The following is a 16,231-nucleotide window of genomic DNA, read 5'->3' on the forward strand; positions in this document are numbered from 1 at the left end:
CAATGGCCGAGGCAGAGCCGGCTGTCATGGGCCCCCTTGATTCCTACTTCAAACGCTTGCCACAGGACATTGATAAAGAGATCGCACTGGCGGAGAGACGAGCTGGGCGTAGGCTCTCAATTGAGCTTTTGAAAAACCAGCCTGAGAAAAACCATGGTCTGAACTTTCCTGCGTTGGTTACACCTCTGTCATCTATTGTTTTACCAGCCACTCAAGACCTACTACTTGATTTACCCTCCCATAATGAGGTAGCTGACATCTCATCATTAGTCACTGAAGCAACTAGTCTATCTGTTGAGCATTCTGATGTACCTAGTCAATTATCTAATGAGAAAGGAGTTGTGGAAAAACCCTGTGTGCATTTGGAAGTGCTTAAACCCAAGCCCGGTGTTAAAAGGAAATGGGGAGTTACTGTTAAAAAACCACAACCTCAAAAACCTGCTAGAAAGTACAGGAAGCTGGGTACCAAACCATTCTTAAGTCAGGATCCTGCAAAGAATGGCGCAGCAATGCCAATGGGGGAGGCTATAGCAGTCCAATTAGAAGTGGACCCTGTAATTATGGTGCCTTCTACAAAATTGGCTGTACCAGCCGTAGATTCAACCTGCATAGCAAAGCCGGGGCAACTATCTCCCAATCATGATTTCCTGGTAGAAGTGGAAAAAATAATGCGTTCCCTCCTACATCCCGTAGAGCTCAGACTGCAAAAGCTAGCTGAACAACTTGACCACCTAGAACAAGCTAGCTTAGATAATTTTTTTCTATTAAATCTCTAATTAAGGCTGGCAATAAAATGGGTGAGATTGGGAAACACCCACAGATAGTTGATAAAGACCAAGGAGTCGCGTTGGTAGACTTACAATCCCCGCCTGTAAGTGTTACTCCTGTCCAGGAAAATAAAGGGGCGAATAGTAAGAATGTATCTGAATTAATGTCCACCAAAATCATTAGTAGTTGTGGGAAAACTAAGCCCAATAATATTACCAACAAGGGTAGTAAGGATAGTGTGAAAAACTTGCCCACCATTATCAGTAAAAATGCCACACTTCTGCCGACCGGACCGGGGAAAACTGTTGCAAAAAGGCCAGGAAAGGATAAAATCCCTTCTAGTAATGGCAACGGGAACAAGGGGGGCCTACCTCCCAGATAGCAATGGGTGGTGGTCCAACGAGGAATGCCCCTAGCAACGGGAACGGGACTAATCCTGTTGTGGCAGTGGAAAACATCCTTACACAGTGCCGTGTTCTCCCAGAGCAAGCACAAACAAAACCCCATATAAATAAACTGCTGACTAGGATCCCCCCAGTACAGCTCACCCCGGACTCCCACCCATACGTGGCCATACTTACGAATGTTCCACCGTTAATGGAGGGCCAAAGAGAAACTTATGACACGTTAAAAAACAAGGCCATGCATTGGCTTCGTGTCAATAGACCCCTGCCAGGGGGAGTGGATGGCCTGATAATTGGGGCAAGAAGGGTCAACTGGATAGGGAATACCCTAAAAAAGCAGGGGGGTGAGTGTATTATAATTAACTTCCAGGATCCAAGGGTTGTGGGGCTGATAACGGGACCTGGTTGGAATATTAGCATTGGTGGGATTGGGGTTGTGGACCTCACTTTCTTTTATCCCAGACCGGTCATCTACCCAGGGGGCTGTAGGGACCTATCGAGATCCAGTCTCTATACTGGGGTAGAGGCTGGCCCCACTGCTGCTCCCATATCAAGAACAAATAATTGCTATATACCGGCATTTATTCACCAGAATGGGCAGGGGCAGATGAGATGGGGATGTTGACAAAGATCAGTTGAGCAATTACATCTGGAAGGGGAAAAGGTGGGGGGAAGTAATCCTGTTGAAACAATGATACACAATGAAGTTGAAATGAGCCCAACATCTGAAGTAGCGAATGTGAGTGATGGGAGCATCATTGCAAGTCTGGCAGGTTGTGTGGGTGAACTAGCCATTCCAATCACTATTTGCATCAAGGAGGGAATAGATGCAAACAGTACAAATATTGTTCTAGGAAAGGATTGTGATTGTGGGAAGCTGGATGATTTCTTGCCCATGGCATCTAACGAAAAGGGGACTTGTATAGAAAATACCCTGGAGAGACTTTTGTCATGGAATATAGCGGGGCTGGGGGTCAGATTGTTGTCACAGCACTGGATTGATTTTGTAAGTGGGTTTGAAATGTGCCTATTCCAAGAGACGTGGGCTTGCGACCCAATATATCTCCCAGGATATTTAAATTTTTGTATACCAGCTACGAGAGGCCCCAGGGGTAGACCTATGGGAGGCCTCGCAATTTGGATCAAGCAAAACTCTAATGTCAAAGTAAAAATTATTGATCTAGGTTGCAAAGTTATACAATTATTGAGATTATCTGTAGGAAAGGGTGGCTTGATAGACATCTATAACATATATGCTAGGGGCAAGAGTCTTGGGAATTCTGCTACCCTAGAGGTCTTATCCGCCTCCCTCGAATCCCGGTCACTTGGAAACAGAGTAATCTTGGCTGGTGATTTGAATAGGACATTTGAGCCTTTAGAAAATACTGCATACCCAATAGGAATAGAGGAAGATGCCCTTTGGGGCATCCCAAATCTAAACCTCATACCTGTGAAGCGGTGGACAAAAGATATTCTGTTGTTGAATGCGTTATGTCTGGAGTATGGTTTGAGGGCCCTTAATGGCAGGACAAAAAGCGACCAAGGTGGTAACTGTACATTCGATAATGGACATAATAAAAGTAGGATTGACTATGTCATCTGTAGTCTTGAGTTATGGTGTGGCGTGGGTGACATGGAAATTGTGGGGAGAGTAGAAAGTGACCATAACCCCCTCTGTGTCTGAGGCCTTGGCAAAAGCAGACCCGGTAACACCAGACTCTGTCCAAATAACTGATATACATGACACATTCTTCTCTTTGATAAAACTACACTTTACCAAGCCTTCAAAGATTACCAGAAAAGTACCAATCATAATGGCGACCTGGTTCAATAAACAGTGCAGGGTGGCCAGATTGGAGTTGGGCAGAGCACTCAAAAGCAGGGATAAGGCCTCGATTAGCTCCACTAGGAAATATTATAATGACAGTATCCGCAAGGCCAAGAAGCTGTGGGACGAGGAGTACTGGGAGGAGCTACTCGAGGCTTCAGGGCAGAAGGATTCCAGACTTTTCTGGAAAATTGTGAAATGGGGAAGAGGGGGCGCCCCCAACAATCCTGACAACAATGTCGATGAGGCGTTGTGGGTCGAATATTTTAAACCCCAGTATGCTGAGAGTAGGGATATAATGGCCATTGAACCAATCCCTATGGTATTTTGCAAGGGTGATTTATTTTCAACTAAGGACGCGGAACACGTAATAGCAAGCTTGCAGGGGGGGAAAGCCCCTGGGTTAGATGGAATCCCTTCAGATATCTTTAAACATGACAAGGTTCAGTGGGCAAAATACGCGACCTTGTTGGGAAACGGCCTAGCGAAAGGGGCAAAAATCCCAAATATATGGAAGGGGGCAATAATAATACGATCTTTAAGAAAGGCGATCGGTCACTCCCGGCAAATTATAGACCAATAAGTTTGCTGCCCACAATGCAAAAAGTAGTGGGGAAGATGCTGGTCGACAAACTCATGGCCTGGGTAGATGACAAAAATGCTTTATCCCCCTTCCAGGCAGGATTCAGACGTGCAACTAGTACGGTCGACCAAATTTTTCGTTTCACCATGTTGCGGTGGGGGACTGTACTCCTGGGCAAAGGCAGCCTCTATGTAGCATTTGTAGATCTAAGGGCTGCCTTTGATCTGGTGCCCAGGTGCACGCTGTGGGAGGTTCTGTCCAAAATAGGGGTCCCACCTGATTTGCTTACGCTGATAATGCGTCTGCATGAAAGTAACTATGCAAAGGTCCAGTGGGGGAGGAATGGGGAAGCCACCACCAATTTCCCAGTTGAGCGGGGGGTCCGGCAGGGATGTGCAATGGCACCCCTGCTGTTCTCCCTGTTCATTAATGGCATTGTAGACAGGATGATGGACGCAATGGTTGACGCACCTTCGTTAGCGGGCATCAGAGTTCCAATTCTGATGTTCGCTGACGACACTTTGATCGTGTCCAAAACCCCGTCGGGTCTCCAGCGAGCATTGAACATTTTTGACTCATTCTGTAAAGAACGGGGTCTTGAGGTTAATGTAAACAAAACCAAGTTGATGGCCTTTGGGCAAAAGTGTCAATCTCGACCAAATGTATATTTGAACAATATCAAATTAGAGTTGGTAAATGTTTTTACATACCTTGGGGTCGAGATCTCAAGTAAACTTGGTTGGTCAAGACACATAGAGAAGGCGGTGTTGAAACACCAGCAGATTTCTGGAGCACTCAGTGTTGAGCAAATAAAATCCAAAACCAGGCCTATAAAACCTGTTCTCATGGTTTATGACGCAAAAGCCTTGGGCGCAACCCTTTATGGGGCTGAAGTCTGGGGCTTTGAGAGTCTTACCACCCTTCAAAGATCTGAGAACAGGTTTGTGAGAGGGATAACTAGCCTCCCCCAAAGTACCCCACTGATACCGCTTGGTTTGGATCTAGGTAGAAGATCGCTTAGTGACCGTGCCCTACTGAGGCCTATCCTCTATTGGAGACGGCTATGGACAACCGTGGAAATAAGACACTATGCTGAGGGGTTCTTAGCATTAGCCAAATTAGATGTTTTTCACAAAATCACATGGTTAAAAAAGCTAAGGGATATCCTTGCTGAGCTTGGGCTCTCCAAATTATGGGAAAACCCACTTGGGGAAGTATTCCCTAGTAAATCCTGTATTAAAGAACTATACTGGAACCATATAGATCAGAAACTTTGGAGGAGCGTAACCTCGGAATCCATGGGGGGTAGATTCATGGAAATTAAACAAAGACCTTCCCTAGAAAAGTATTGGGACAGCATAACTGTTCCATTAGACAGGAAATTATTTTTCCAGTTAAGGGCAGGTTCTCTCCCCTTGAGGTGTGTGACGTCCAGATGGAGATCTAATAGTGGCTCGTGTTGTCCGTCATGTGGGGCCCCTAAGGAAAGCATCGCACACTTTCTTTTTTTATGCGATGCTTATGCAAATCCAAGAAAATCTTGGTTGGCTCCAGTTTGTAGGAACCTCGGTGTCCAAAGTGGTGTTGAGGGGTTGAGAATTATTTGTTCCTCCACTGAAATGTCAATCGTAGTTGGAACTGCTAAATATTTGGGGTGGGCTTGGTCCATAAGAAGGAGGGCTTTATCCTCTAATGTGTTCTGAATTTTACATTTCCTATGTATGATTTATCCTTGCAGACAACAACTGGGTGATATATATGAATTTTAACTTTAAAATGCGGCTAATATGCATGGTATCAGTTTTTATTGTATAAACTCGGGAATGGTCCGTAACGCGGAGGTTTCTATATTGTAATATGCATTTAGTTTCCGCATATCATGAAAAAGCTATTTTAATCCTAATTGATAACAATTTTTATGCTATGTAGTATGTATTTTTAATTATAAATTTACTGTTATAGAATGTTTGAAGTTTTAAGAAATGTATGTATTTACATGTGTGTGCTTTTATGAGTGTATAACTCGAATAAAGCTTTTTCTATGTAAGATATGATTTCTGTGATTCAATTGTTTTTCTTTAGCATTTATGAAGCAAAAGAATTTGTTTAGCTGAAGTATACTATCAAGATTTTATACTTTTAAATTGTGGCATACATTTTGTATTTACTTACATTAATGGGCCAATGAACCAGAGCAAACAATAAAGTAAAGGTTTTTGGCTCTCAAAGGGTTTGTCCATTAAAACCTCACTGTTTACTTTAGTGCAATGTACAGTAATAAAATCTCTGTGCAGTGCAAATAAGAATGACACCCCACAATGGTAAAGCATTAAGATTTTATTGCGTATTTGAAGTTTCAACATTTTTTAAATCAATTACAGAACTACAAGCAAGGCATTCTTCCTTTTCTCTGAAACAGTAACACAGTGTACAAGACAAGGATACAGATGGAAGAAAGACAGAAGGCAAAGTAACACAACACCTGGATCTGAATCTACCTATAGCCCCTGCCCTCATCCAAGGGACAGTGTCAAGGGGAGCTCTGCCCTCATCCAAGGGACAGTGTCAAGGGGGTCAGCTGGTATTGTCAAAAGTAAATCAGGCTTTGTGTCTGGCTCAACAAATACTCTTATCAGACACTCATGATGTGCATCGGTCTCCATATGATCCCTAAAGAGCCCCCACCACTGATCAAGCTAAAAGGTATTGTCAGAGATGGGCTATGCAAATCTATCTTCAGAAGTCATGGGGTTGATCTTATCCAGACACGTGTCTGTCTGCCACAAGTAATCTGCAATGTACAGGGAGTTCCTGAATGCTTTGGGTTCACACAGGGCTGTCTAATATTCTGTCTAAAGGGGTATGATCAGAAAGACGCAGAGGTGTCAGCAAAGCACATCCTTCCCTCATCGAAGGGTCCTTCATGCAGTGGACTCTGGAAAGGATTCTTGATGTCGGTCACAGAAGAGCGAGATCTGTCCGGCGCCTCCATTGACAAGCGCAGGCGGAGCAGGAGCTTGTCATTAATAGGGGGTGGTGGAGGAGCAGATTAAATATCTAAGGAGCAAATGAAGAATACAATCAATACAATTATGAAGCTGTAAAGATATAGACAAGCTAAACCTTGGATGCACTTGAGCAATTTACTCAATCACAGCATCCACTTTGACTTTTTAAACCGGCCTTACTCTCCACCTACTTAAAAGTTTCTTGGTCAGCAGTAAGCCCATTTTAATCTCACCTTATGCACCAGCACTTGTCACCCAAAAAAACCTGCTCTGCTGCAATCAGGCGTCATAACACACCGGAGAGGCACTCGGCCTCTCTGCTGGGGGCCCAATGATGAAGCATGTCATCAACTAGGTTGGTGAGTGAGGGCCCTTTTAACAAACATGAGTGAGTCCATTTAATAAGCTCCTCTGTTTTTATAGCTTCACTCTTTCATTATATATCTATATACACACACCAAGGTGTATTGAAGAATGACTAAGTGTTTGAATGGATGATTTAGTAGGTGCGTGACTGACTGTATAAGTGACTGATTAAACGTGTTTTACTGAATGTATGGGTTAGTGACTAATCTGTGTGAATATCTGTATTAGTCTGTCAGTTGGTGTGTAAGCGGCTGCATGGGTTGGTGAGTAACTACACAAGTGTCTATATGGGTTAATGATTGGTTGTCTGAGTACCTGTATGGGTGCCTGAGTGTCTGAATCACAATTAGAGAATCGCAAAATGCAATGTATGTAGGATTTACTAAAATTCCGCGAATCCAACATATTCCTTATTTGTGAATCATAAATTGAGATTCGCAAATAAGGAATTCCTTCCCATTCATTCCTGTGGGCTAGGAGCCCCATAGGAATGAATGGGAAGACATTCTCAATATGCGATTTGCAATGAGAGAATGACAAATTGAGAATGCAATTTCAAGGGTGCCAGAGTGTCAAAAGAACAGTTCAGGGGGTGTGTGAGGAGCACCCCTATCTAAACTAATATTTTCAATCTAATCTAGTGGTGCTGCAACTATTCAGGTTTGTCACGCCTGTGGTTGAAACACTAGTTATGATGGGATAAACTCTCATCTAGTTGCGCACTGTTCAAATGGTGTTGTCCTACACCTTAGTTAATTATACAATATCAACTTTGTATACAATTGTCAATCAGTTATTTAATATCATAATCTGATTCTCTTAAATCAATCAACTAGTAATACATTCCATAATCTTTGTACAATTGTAATTGACTTTTTGTCACAATATTTACATTTATGCAATATTCTCTATAATGACATTTTATAACCAGGTCGTTATAACCAGTCCAGATAAGAACACCAAATCCCAGAAAGCATTGGCTGACTGAGCACACAAACAATATTGAGAGATCATCCCCTGATGAAGGCACTATTCAGTGCCGAAATGCATTGGGCAGGAATTGAAAAAATGTGAAATGTTTCAAATCATGATTGGTTATGAAATGTCATTATAGAGAATATTGCATAAAAGTAAATATTGTGACAAAAAGTCATTTACAATTGTACAAAGATTATGGAATGTATTACTAGTTGATTGATTTAAGAGAATCAGATTATGATATTAAATAACTGATTGACAATTGTATACAGAGTTGATAATGTATAATTAACTAAGGTGTAGGACAACACCATGTGAACAGTGCGCAACTAGATGAGAGTTTATCCCATCATAACTAGAGTGTCAAAAGGACACCCTGTTGCACCCCGGAAATATAAATAAGGGAAGTGGTGTTTGTATAACTGTATAGGTGAGTAAAGGGAAGTGTGATTGATTGTTTGCATGAATGCCTAGGTGTGTGAGTAATTCAATGAGTGATTGGCGGTTTGTGAGTGTCTGTATGGGTGTATGAGTGCATATGATAGTCACATACTTTTGGCATGCACTAGGTACCACCAATTGAGATCTAGGCGGATAGCTCCTATTTGCAAACAGCTAGGTACCCGCTGTCACAGTGATGCGTTGCATGCCTGAAAATCTGACTCCAGCATACTAATTCTCTGTGACGTTGCAAACTTTCTAGGTAAAATATGGATTAGTAGATAACACGCTTTGACCATGTAACTGACGTAATCCTTTTGTATTTTAATATTTCCTAAATGATTTTATATAAGTAGCTATCCATTAATTTTGTTTTGTACTAAACATGGAATTGTACTGCATGACAGGTCATGCCATTAACTCTTACGGCATAAACTTTTGCTGCTATACTTCCTGGTCTTCATTATAATTGTTTTTATCGCTCTTATTATTTTCTTAGATAGTTTGAACCAAACCAGATTTTGGGTCATTGTATTCAATCTTCAGATCCCTTTGCACTTTAGGCACAGGCACTTTTAAAGTCCGTATTCGTCAATTGGAGGTCAGGCAGACTTTACTAACTCTAGGCTCCTGCTTTTGTATGATGGTTATTAATTTATTATATCGAATGCACATGCACTTTTGTGGACCCTTTCTCTCCCTCAGAGCTTTAGGAAGTCTCGACTCCAAGAAGGAAAATCCATGTTATTACGGACTGTTTAAAAAAAAATTGATTGTTACTATGCCTGTACTGTCAGTCAGTCAGTCAGTGAAATCACTTTATTCGATAAATTAAAATCATAAAAGTACAGTACACGATACACAATATAATACAATAATATGATCAATAAGACGTATGGGCGATGTTAAAAGAAGAATTAATACAACAGGATCAATTATAAAATACATTAAAGCTTAAAATTTCATAAAAAAATAAAACACACATTTTCATGTAATGTTTAGCATTGGATACCTTTTTTTCCTAAGACGAACCACTGCAACTAGAAAACTGGCAATATTAAAAATATGAGTCTTAGATGTGTGTGAACACAGTCAGTGTGCACATCCCAGTATTTGGGCACTCCCTCTGGTTCAAATATGGATAGACTCCGTTGATTTTTCAAAGTTTCTTTAATTTAAATGTATTGTTGCTAGTCTTTCATTAGTGGATTAATTTCATCCAATTCACATGACTTTATACAAAATCATCATCGCTCCAATGCATTTCGGGCCAGTTGCCCTTTCTCAAGGAGCTCTGAAAATAAGAACGATCTACATTTGCATCAAAATTACATGGTATTGTGGTCATATAACGATGTTTAAAAACAAACGTTTCCCAGTGGTGATTAAAAAAACATGCGTGTGTGATGAGTATAGAGGAAACCGGTAAAAGTAGTATGGGTTGCCAAGTCGGCTGAAAGTACTGTAGAATAAAGGGCGCACCCAGGGAAAGTGAAAATGAGTCTGTAAGCGGGTGGCGGCAATCGGGGAGTAACAGAATGAACTGAAAAATGCTCACGTATAAATGCAGCTTTAATGCGGTGCTGTAACGAATAGAATGAAATAAATTAGCGTTTGAAGGAACACTCCGTGGGCGAGTGTAAACGTGATAACGGCTGGCTAACAGAGGCTGAGCTAAGCGCTTACCGGAACGGGATTCTGTGAGGGGACTAACGAGGTCTCCGAATCTTTTTCAACCACGCAGTGCATTGCCCACACATTCTTTTTACATTCTTTTTGCTTAATATTAAAAATATCCCATGTCTTATTTAGCAGTTGGAGATAAAGTAATGCCGGTCTAACCTGTAAAAAGGCCTTTTCCCTCAATTGAGGAACTAAAAATCTCCTGCGAATTTCATTGTAAGAGTCACAGAACATTATAAAGTGCAGTGTATCCTGTGATGAAAAATTATCACAGGGACATGGACCTATGTCCTCTGGTTTACACCAGCCCTGCAGATTACCCAGCGAGAGCATTGCGGGTGTGTGAGTTATAGTTAGCTCCACTACCTATAACGGACACTACAAATGGGGGTGGGGTCGCACACTACTCACACACCGGCAGTATCGCTGTCTTCGCCATCCCTGGAAACGTGTTTCGGGGTATCACCCCTCGTCAGCAGGGATAGGCCGTGTTCTGGGGTTGCCTATCCCTGCTGACGAGGGGTGATACCCCGAAACACGTGTCCAGGGATGGCGAAGACAGCGAAGATAGCAGAGAATCGAATGAAGATGCACCGCGGAACATGTAACTACATTAACCAGAGTCCTTAGGGGCGATACCGCCGGTGTGTGAGTAGTGTGCGACCCCACCCCCATTTGTAATGTTAAAGCTCCCTTGAGCAGTTGGCTGACGAGCCTGGGACCCCGCACCTGCGCGCCTGAGTGGTACTAAACCTGGCAGATATTTGGCAGCCACCGGCAACCCCAGAACATGGCCTATCCCTGCTGACAAGGGGTGATACCCTGAAACACGTGTCCAGGGATGGCGAAGACAGCGAAGATAGCAGAGAATCGAAAGAAGATGCATCGCGGAACACGTAGCTACATTAACCCGAGTCCTTAGGGGCGATACCGCCGGTGTGAGTAGTGTGCGACCCCACCCCCATTTGTAACCTATAACGGACACATTTCTCTGTTTTTCTTTACGAGTGAAAGCCCAACTAACTATAACATCCCTGAAACCTGTGTTTTTTCAGTAAATTTGAAAGGCTTTTTAACTGCTAATTCCTAACTATAATTTTCCTGAAACCTCTGTTTTTTTCAGTGAATGTCTAAGGTTTTTTAAATCCTAATTTCTAAATATGCCTACATAGGTAGGACATGTGCAGAAAGAGCGAGAAAGGTGCAACAATAAGCAAGAGAAGTGCAGAAAAAGGCAACATAAGTCCAGAAAGAGTAAGAAAGGTGCAAAAAGAAGCAAGAGAAGTACAGAAAGAAGCAACAGAGGTGCAGAAAGAAGCCTACTTCGACTGTACCTTTCCACAGATTCGTACAAAGTAGCCTAATTATTAATCCTTTTCCCAAGATGTCTTAAACCTCCCTTTTCTCTTGAAGGTTTACTGTTCATCGACTGTTCAGAATTTGTTGGCCTACCAAATGTAAAACAGCAATCCTAACCCTATCACTTTTGCAAGACTGCCCAAGTTTGTGAAGGTATGCATGTGTGTGTCTCTGCTTTTACCTGGTGACATGTTACATAAAATTAAATGTACAAAAACTTGAATATCTGGGTTTCAGACAACATACTCTGTAAATTTGTGTACAAGATGGTGCATGTATCCCTTTCTGCTCCTAATACAGGGCACATGCATATTCAATAGTACATTTGAGGGGCTCTATAACACCTACATAAAACATGTCTGCCTGTGCAACCGAATGACAGAGCAGAACTAACAAGATTTGACCATCTATAAGAGAAGCGACCCCATTTTAAGCTATTATCTTCAGATCCATAACACATGTGAGAATACATGTAAAAGTAGACATATACCTCAGTCATGAGAGCATGCAGACCTTTAAAATTAACAGCTTGCACTTCCCATTTCAAGAGAAGTGTAGAAAAAAATAAGAGAGATGCAGAAAGAGTAATAAATGTGCAGAAAGAGGCAAGAGAAGTGCAGAAAGAGGCAAGACAAGTGTAGAAAGAGACAAGAGAAGAGTAGAAAGAGGCAAGAGAGTTGCACAAACAGGAAAGAGAACTGCAAAAAGAGGCAAGAGAGTTGAAGAAACAGGCAAGAGAGGTGCAGAAAGAGGGAACAGGGGTACCGAAAGAGGCAAGAGAAGTGCTGAAAGAAGGAACAGAAATGTGCAAAGAGGGAAGAGAAGTGCAGAAAGAAGCACCAGAGGTACAGAAAGAGGCAAGAGAAGTGCAGAAAGAAGCAAAGAGGTGCACAAAGAGACAAGAGAGGTGCACAAAGAGGGAAGACGAGTGCAGTAAGAGGCAACTGGAGTACAAAAAGAAACAAGAGAGGAGCAGAAAGAAGCAAGAGCAGTGCAGAAATAGGTAAGAGAAGTGCAGAAAGAGGCAAGAGAATTACAGAAATAGGCATGAGAAGTGTAAAAAGAGGCAAGAGATTCACGGAAAAAGCAAGACAGGTGTAGAAAGAGGCAAGAGAGCTGCAGAAAGAATCAACAGAGGTGCAGACAGAGACAAGAGGGGAGCTGAAAGAGGCACAAGAAGTGCAGAAAGAATCAACAGAAGTGCAGAAAAAGGCAAGAGAACTATAGAAAGAGGCAAGAGAGGTGCAGAAAGAGGCAAGAGGTGCACAGAGAAAGGCAAAACAGGTGCAGAAAGAGGCAAGAGATTTGCGGAAAGAAAGAACCAACAGAGGTGCAGACAGAGGTGAGAGGGATGCTAAAGAGCAAGAGAAGTACAGAAGAACCAACAGAGGTACAGAAAGAGGCAAGAGAACTGTAGAAAGTAGGAAGAGAGGTGCAGAAAGAGGGAGGAGGGGTGCAGAAAGACGCAAGAGGGGTGCAGAAAGAAGCAGGAGAGGGGGAAAACAATCAAGACAAGTGCTAAAAGAAGCCACAGAGGTGGAGAAAGAGGCAAGGGAAGTGCAGAAACAACCAACAGATGTGCAGAAAGAGGCAATAGAAGTGCAGAAATAGGCCGGGGAAGTACAGAAAGAAGCAAGAGAAGTGCAGAAAGAAGCAAGAGAAGTGCAGAAAAAGGCAAGAGAAGAGCAGAAGTAGGCAAAATATACACAGAAAAATCAAGAGAAGTACAGAAAAAAGCATCAGGTGCAGAAAGAGGCAAGGGAGTTGTAGAAAGAGGAAAAAGATGTGCAGACAGAAGCAAGAGAGGTGCAGAAAGAGGCAGGAGACATCCAGAAATAAACAACAGAAATGTAGAAAGAGAAGTACAGAGAGAGGCAAGAGAGGTGCAGAAAGTGGAAGGAGGGGTCCTAAACGAGGGAAGAGGGGTACAGAATGAGGCAACAGGTGCAGAAAGAAGCAGGAGAGGTAAAGAAAAAAGCAAAATGGATGCAGAAAGAGGCAAGAGAAAGGCACAAAGAAGCAACAAAGGGGAAGAAGAAGGCCAGAGAACTGCAGAAAGAGGCGATAGAGTTGCAGATAGAGGCAAGAGAAGTGCAGAAAAAAAACACCAGAGGTGCAGAAAGAGGCAAGAGGGGTACAGGTAGAGGCAAGAGAAGTACAGAAATTTCAACAGAGGGCAGAAAGAGGCAATAAAAGTGCATAAATAGGCCATAGTAGTACAGAAAGAAGCAAGAGAAGTGCAGAAAGAGGCAAAGGATGTGCAGAAAAAGGTAAGAGAGGTGCAGAAAGAAGCATGAGAACTGCAGAAAGACCCAACATTGGTGCAGACAGAGGCAAGGAAGGTGCTGAAAGAGGCAAAAGAAGTACAGTAAAAAGCAACACAGGTGCATAAAGAGGCAAGGGAGGTGCAGAAAGAGGGAAGAGAGGTGTAAAAAGAAGCACAAGAGATGCAGTAAGAGGCAAGAGACATCCAGAAACAAGCAACAGAAATGTAGAAAGAGAATTGCAGATAGAGGCAAGAGAGGTGCAGAAAGTAGAAGGAGGGTGCAGAAAGAAGCAACATGGATGCAGAAAGAGGCGAGAGAAGTGCAGAAAGAAGCAACAGAGATACAGAAAAAGGCAAGAGAACTATAGAAAGAGGCAAGAGAGGTGCAGAATCAGGCAAGAGAGGTGCACAGAAAGAGGGAAGAGGGATGTAGAAAGAAGCAAGAGAGGTACCGAAAGAGGCAGGAGAAGTCTAGAAACAAGCAACAGAAATGTAGAAAGAAGCAAGAGAAGTGCAGAAAGAGGCAAGAGGTGCACAGAGAAAGGCAAAACAGGTGCAGAAAGAGGCAAGAGATTTGCGGAAAGAAAGAACCAACAGAGGTGCAGACAGAGGCGAGAGGGATGCTAAAGAGGCAAGAGAAGTACAGAAGAACCAACAGCGGTACAGAAAGAGGCAGGAGAACTGTAGAAAGTGGGAAAAGAGGTGCAGAAAGAGGGAGGAGGGGTGCAGAAAGACGCAAGAGGGGTGCAGAAAGAAGCAGGAGAGGGGGAAAAACAATCAAGACAAGTGCTAAAAGAAGCCACAGATGTGCAGAAAGAGGCAATAGAAGTGCAAAAAGAGGCGGTGGAAGTACAGAAAGAACCAAGAGAAGTGCAGAAAGAAGCAAGAGAAGTGCAGAAAAAGGCAAGAGAAGAGCAGAAGGAGGCAAAAAATACACAGACAAAGGTAAGAGAAGTACAGAAAAAAGCATCAGGTGCAGAAAGAGGCAAGGGAGTTGTAGAAAGAGGAAAGAGGTGTGCAGAAAGAAGCAAGAGAGGTGCAGAAAGAGGCAAGAGACATCCAGAAACAATCAACAGAAATGTAGAAAGAGAAGTACAGAGAGAGGCAAGAGAGGTGCAGAAAGTGGAAGGAGGGGTCCTAAAAGAGGGAAGAGGGGTACAGAATGAGGCAACAGGTGCAGAAAGAAGCAGGGGAGGTAAAGAAAGAAGCAAAATGGATGCAGAAAAAGGCAAGAGAAAGGCACAAAGAAGCAGCAAAGGGGAAGAAGAAGGCAAGAGAACTGCAGAAAAAGGCGATAGAGTTGCAGATAGAGGCAAGAGAAGTGCAGAAAAAAAACAACAGAGGTGCAGAAAGAGGCAAGAGGGGTGCAGGTAGAGGCAAGAGAAGTACAGAAAGTTTAACAGAGTTGTTAGGTTATGTTATGTTATGTTATTTAAGATTTCTATAGCGCACGGCTACTCTACTGGAGTGTCCCGGTGCTTTAATTGGCGGCTCATAACAGCAGAAAAAAACAACACAACACAGGTATCGAGAAAAAAGGAAAAGGGGAACAACTAAACAACGGGAAAAGCATCTTACAGGGTAAAGAGCATCTTACAGGGTAAAGAGCCACGTTTTAAGGTCCCTCCTAAAGGACAATAGGTCAGAGTTACCCCGTAGGGTCAATGGCAGAGCATTCCAAAGCTGTGGTGCCCTTAACCCGAAAGAACTCCCCCAATACGGGCCTTCTTTATTCGAGGGACCTTCGCAAGAAACAAAGATTCAGAACGCAAAGCACGGGCCGGGCGATAGAAGCCTAGCCTGCACTGAAGGTATTTTGCTCCTGAACCGAAGAGCGCCTTGTGTGTCAGTGTCAGCGTCTTAAAAACTATCCTTTTCCGGATAGACAGCCAATGGAGGGACTGCAAATGGCCGGACACTCTGGCACGCCTATGAAGGCCAAAAATGGCGCGAGCAGCAGAATTCTGCACCACTTGTAACCGCTGTACAAGATAGTCTGGAAGGCCCAGATAAAGGACGTTGGAATAATCCAATCTGGAGCCAATTAGGGCTTGCACCGTAATCCTCCTATGTTCTTCCGACAGCAGGGGGAGAAACATCCGGAGCATCTTGAGAATGCCAAAACATGTGCCCGTAAGACCGAGGATCTGAGATCTCATAGTCAAACCGTCGTCGATCTTAATACCCAGATTTTTTGCCAGCCGGGACGCATTAGCTGGGGGGAACATATTAGTCGGCCACCATGTCTGCCAATCAGGGTCCGAGGTACAGCCAAAAAACAAAACCTCGGACTTATCTGAATTGCATTTGAGGCCGTTCAGATGAAACCACCCAAAAACGGCCCCCAGGCACTCTCGAATGCTCTCTCCGTCAAATTCCTCACCTTTCCCACTCGTAAAGAGGAGCTGGGTATCATCGGCGTAGTTAACGATCTGGGCCCCAAAAGACTCCGCCAGTGCCGCCAAGGGAGTCATAAAGATGTTAAAAAGAGTCGGGCTCAACACAGAACCCTGCGGAACTCCCACTCCCAGTGGCGGCATCTCGGCA

General features: G+C 43.3%; 1 long non-coding RNA gene across 1 annotated transcript in view; it reads right to left on the reverse strand.

Annotated features, from left to right (window-relative positions):
* Positions 1-5,905: 5,905 nt before the first annotated feature.
* The window catches only part of LOC147665034 (uncharacterized), a 52,451-nt gene continuing 42,125 nt past the window's right edge, over positions 5,906-16,231 (reverse strand). The window contains exon 3 of the long non-coding RNA XR_015305059.1: positions 5,906-6,640. This is a non-coding gene — a long non-coding RNA (uncharacterized LOC147665034). The remainder of the gene's footprint in view (positions 6,641-16,231) is intronic.

This window comes from Lissotriton vulgaris, unplaced genomic scaffold (genome assembly GCF_964263255.1).
Source record: "Lissotriton vulgaris unplaced genomic scaffold, aLisVul1.2 SCAFFOLD_1749, whole genome shotgun sequence".
Taxonomy (NCBI): Eukaryota; Metazoa; Chordata; class Amphibia; order Caudata; family Salamandridae; genus Lissotriton; species Lissotriton vulgaris.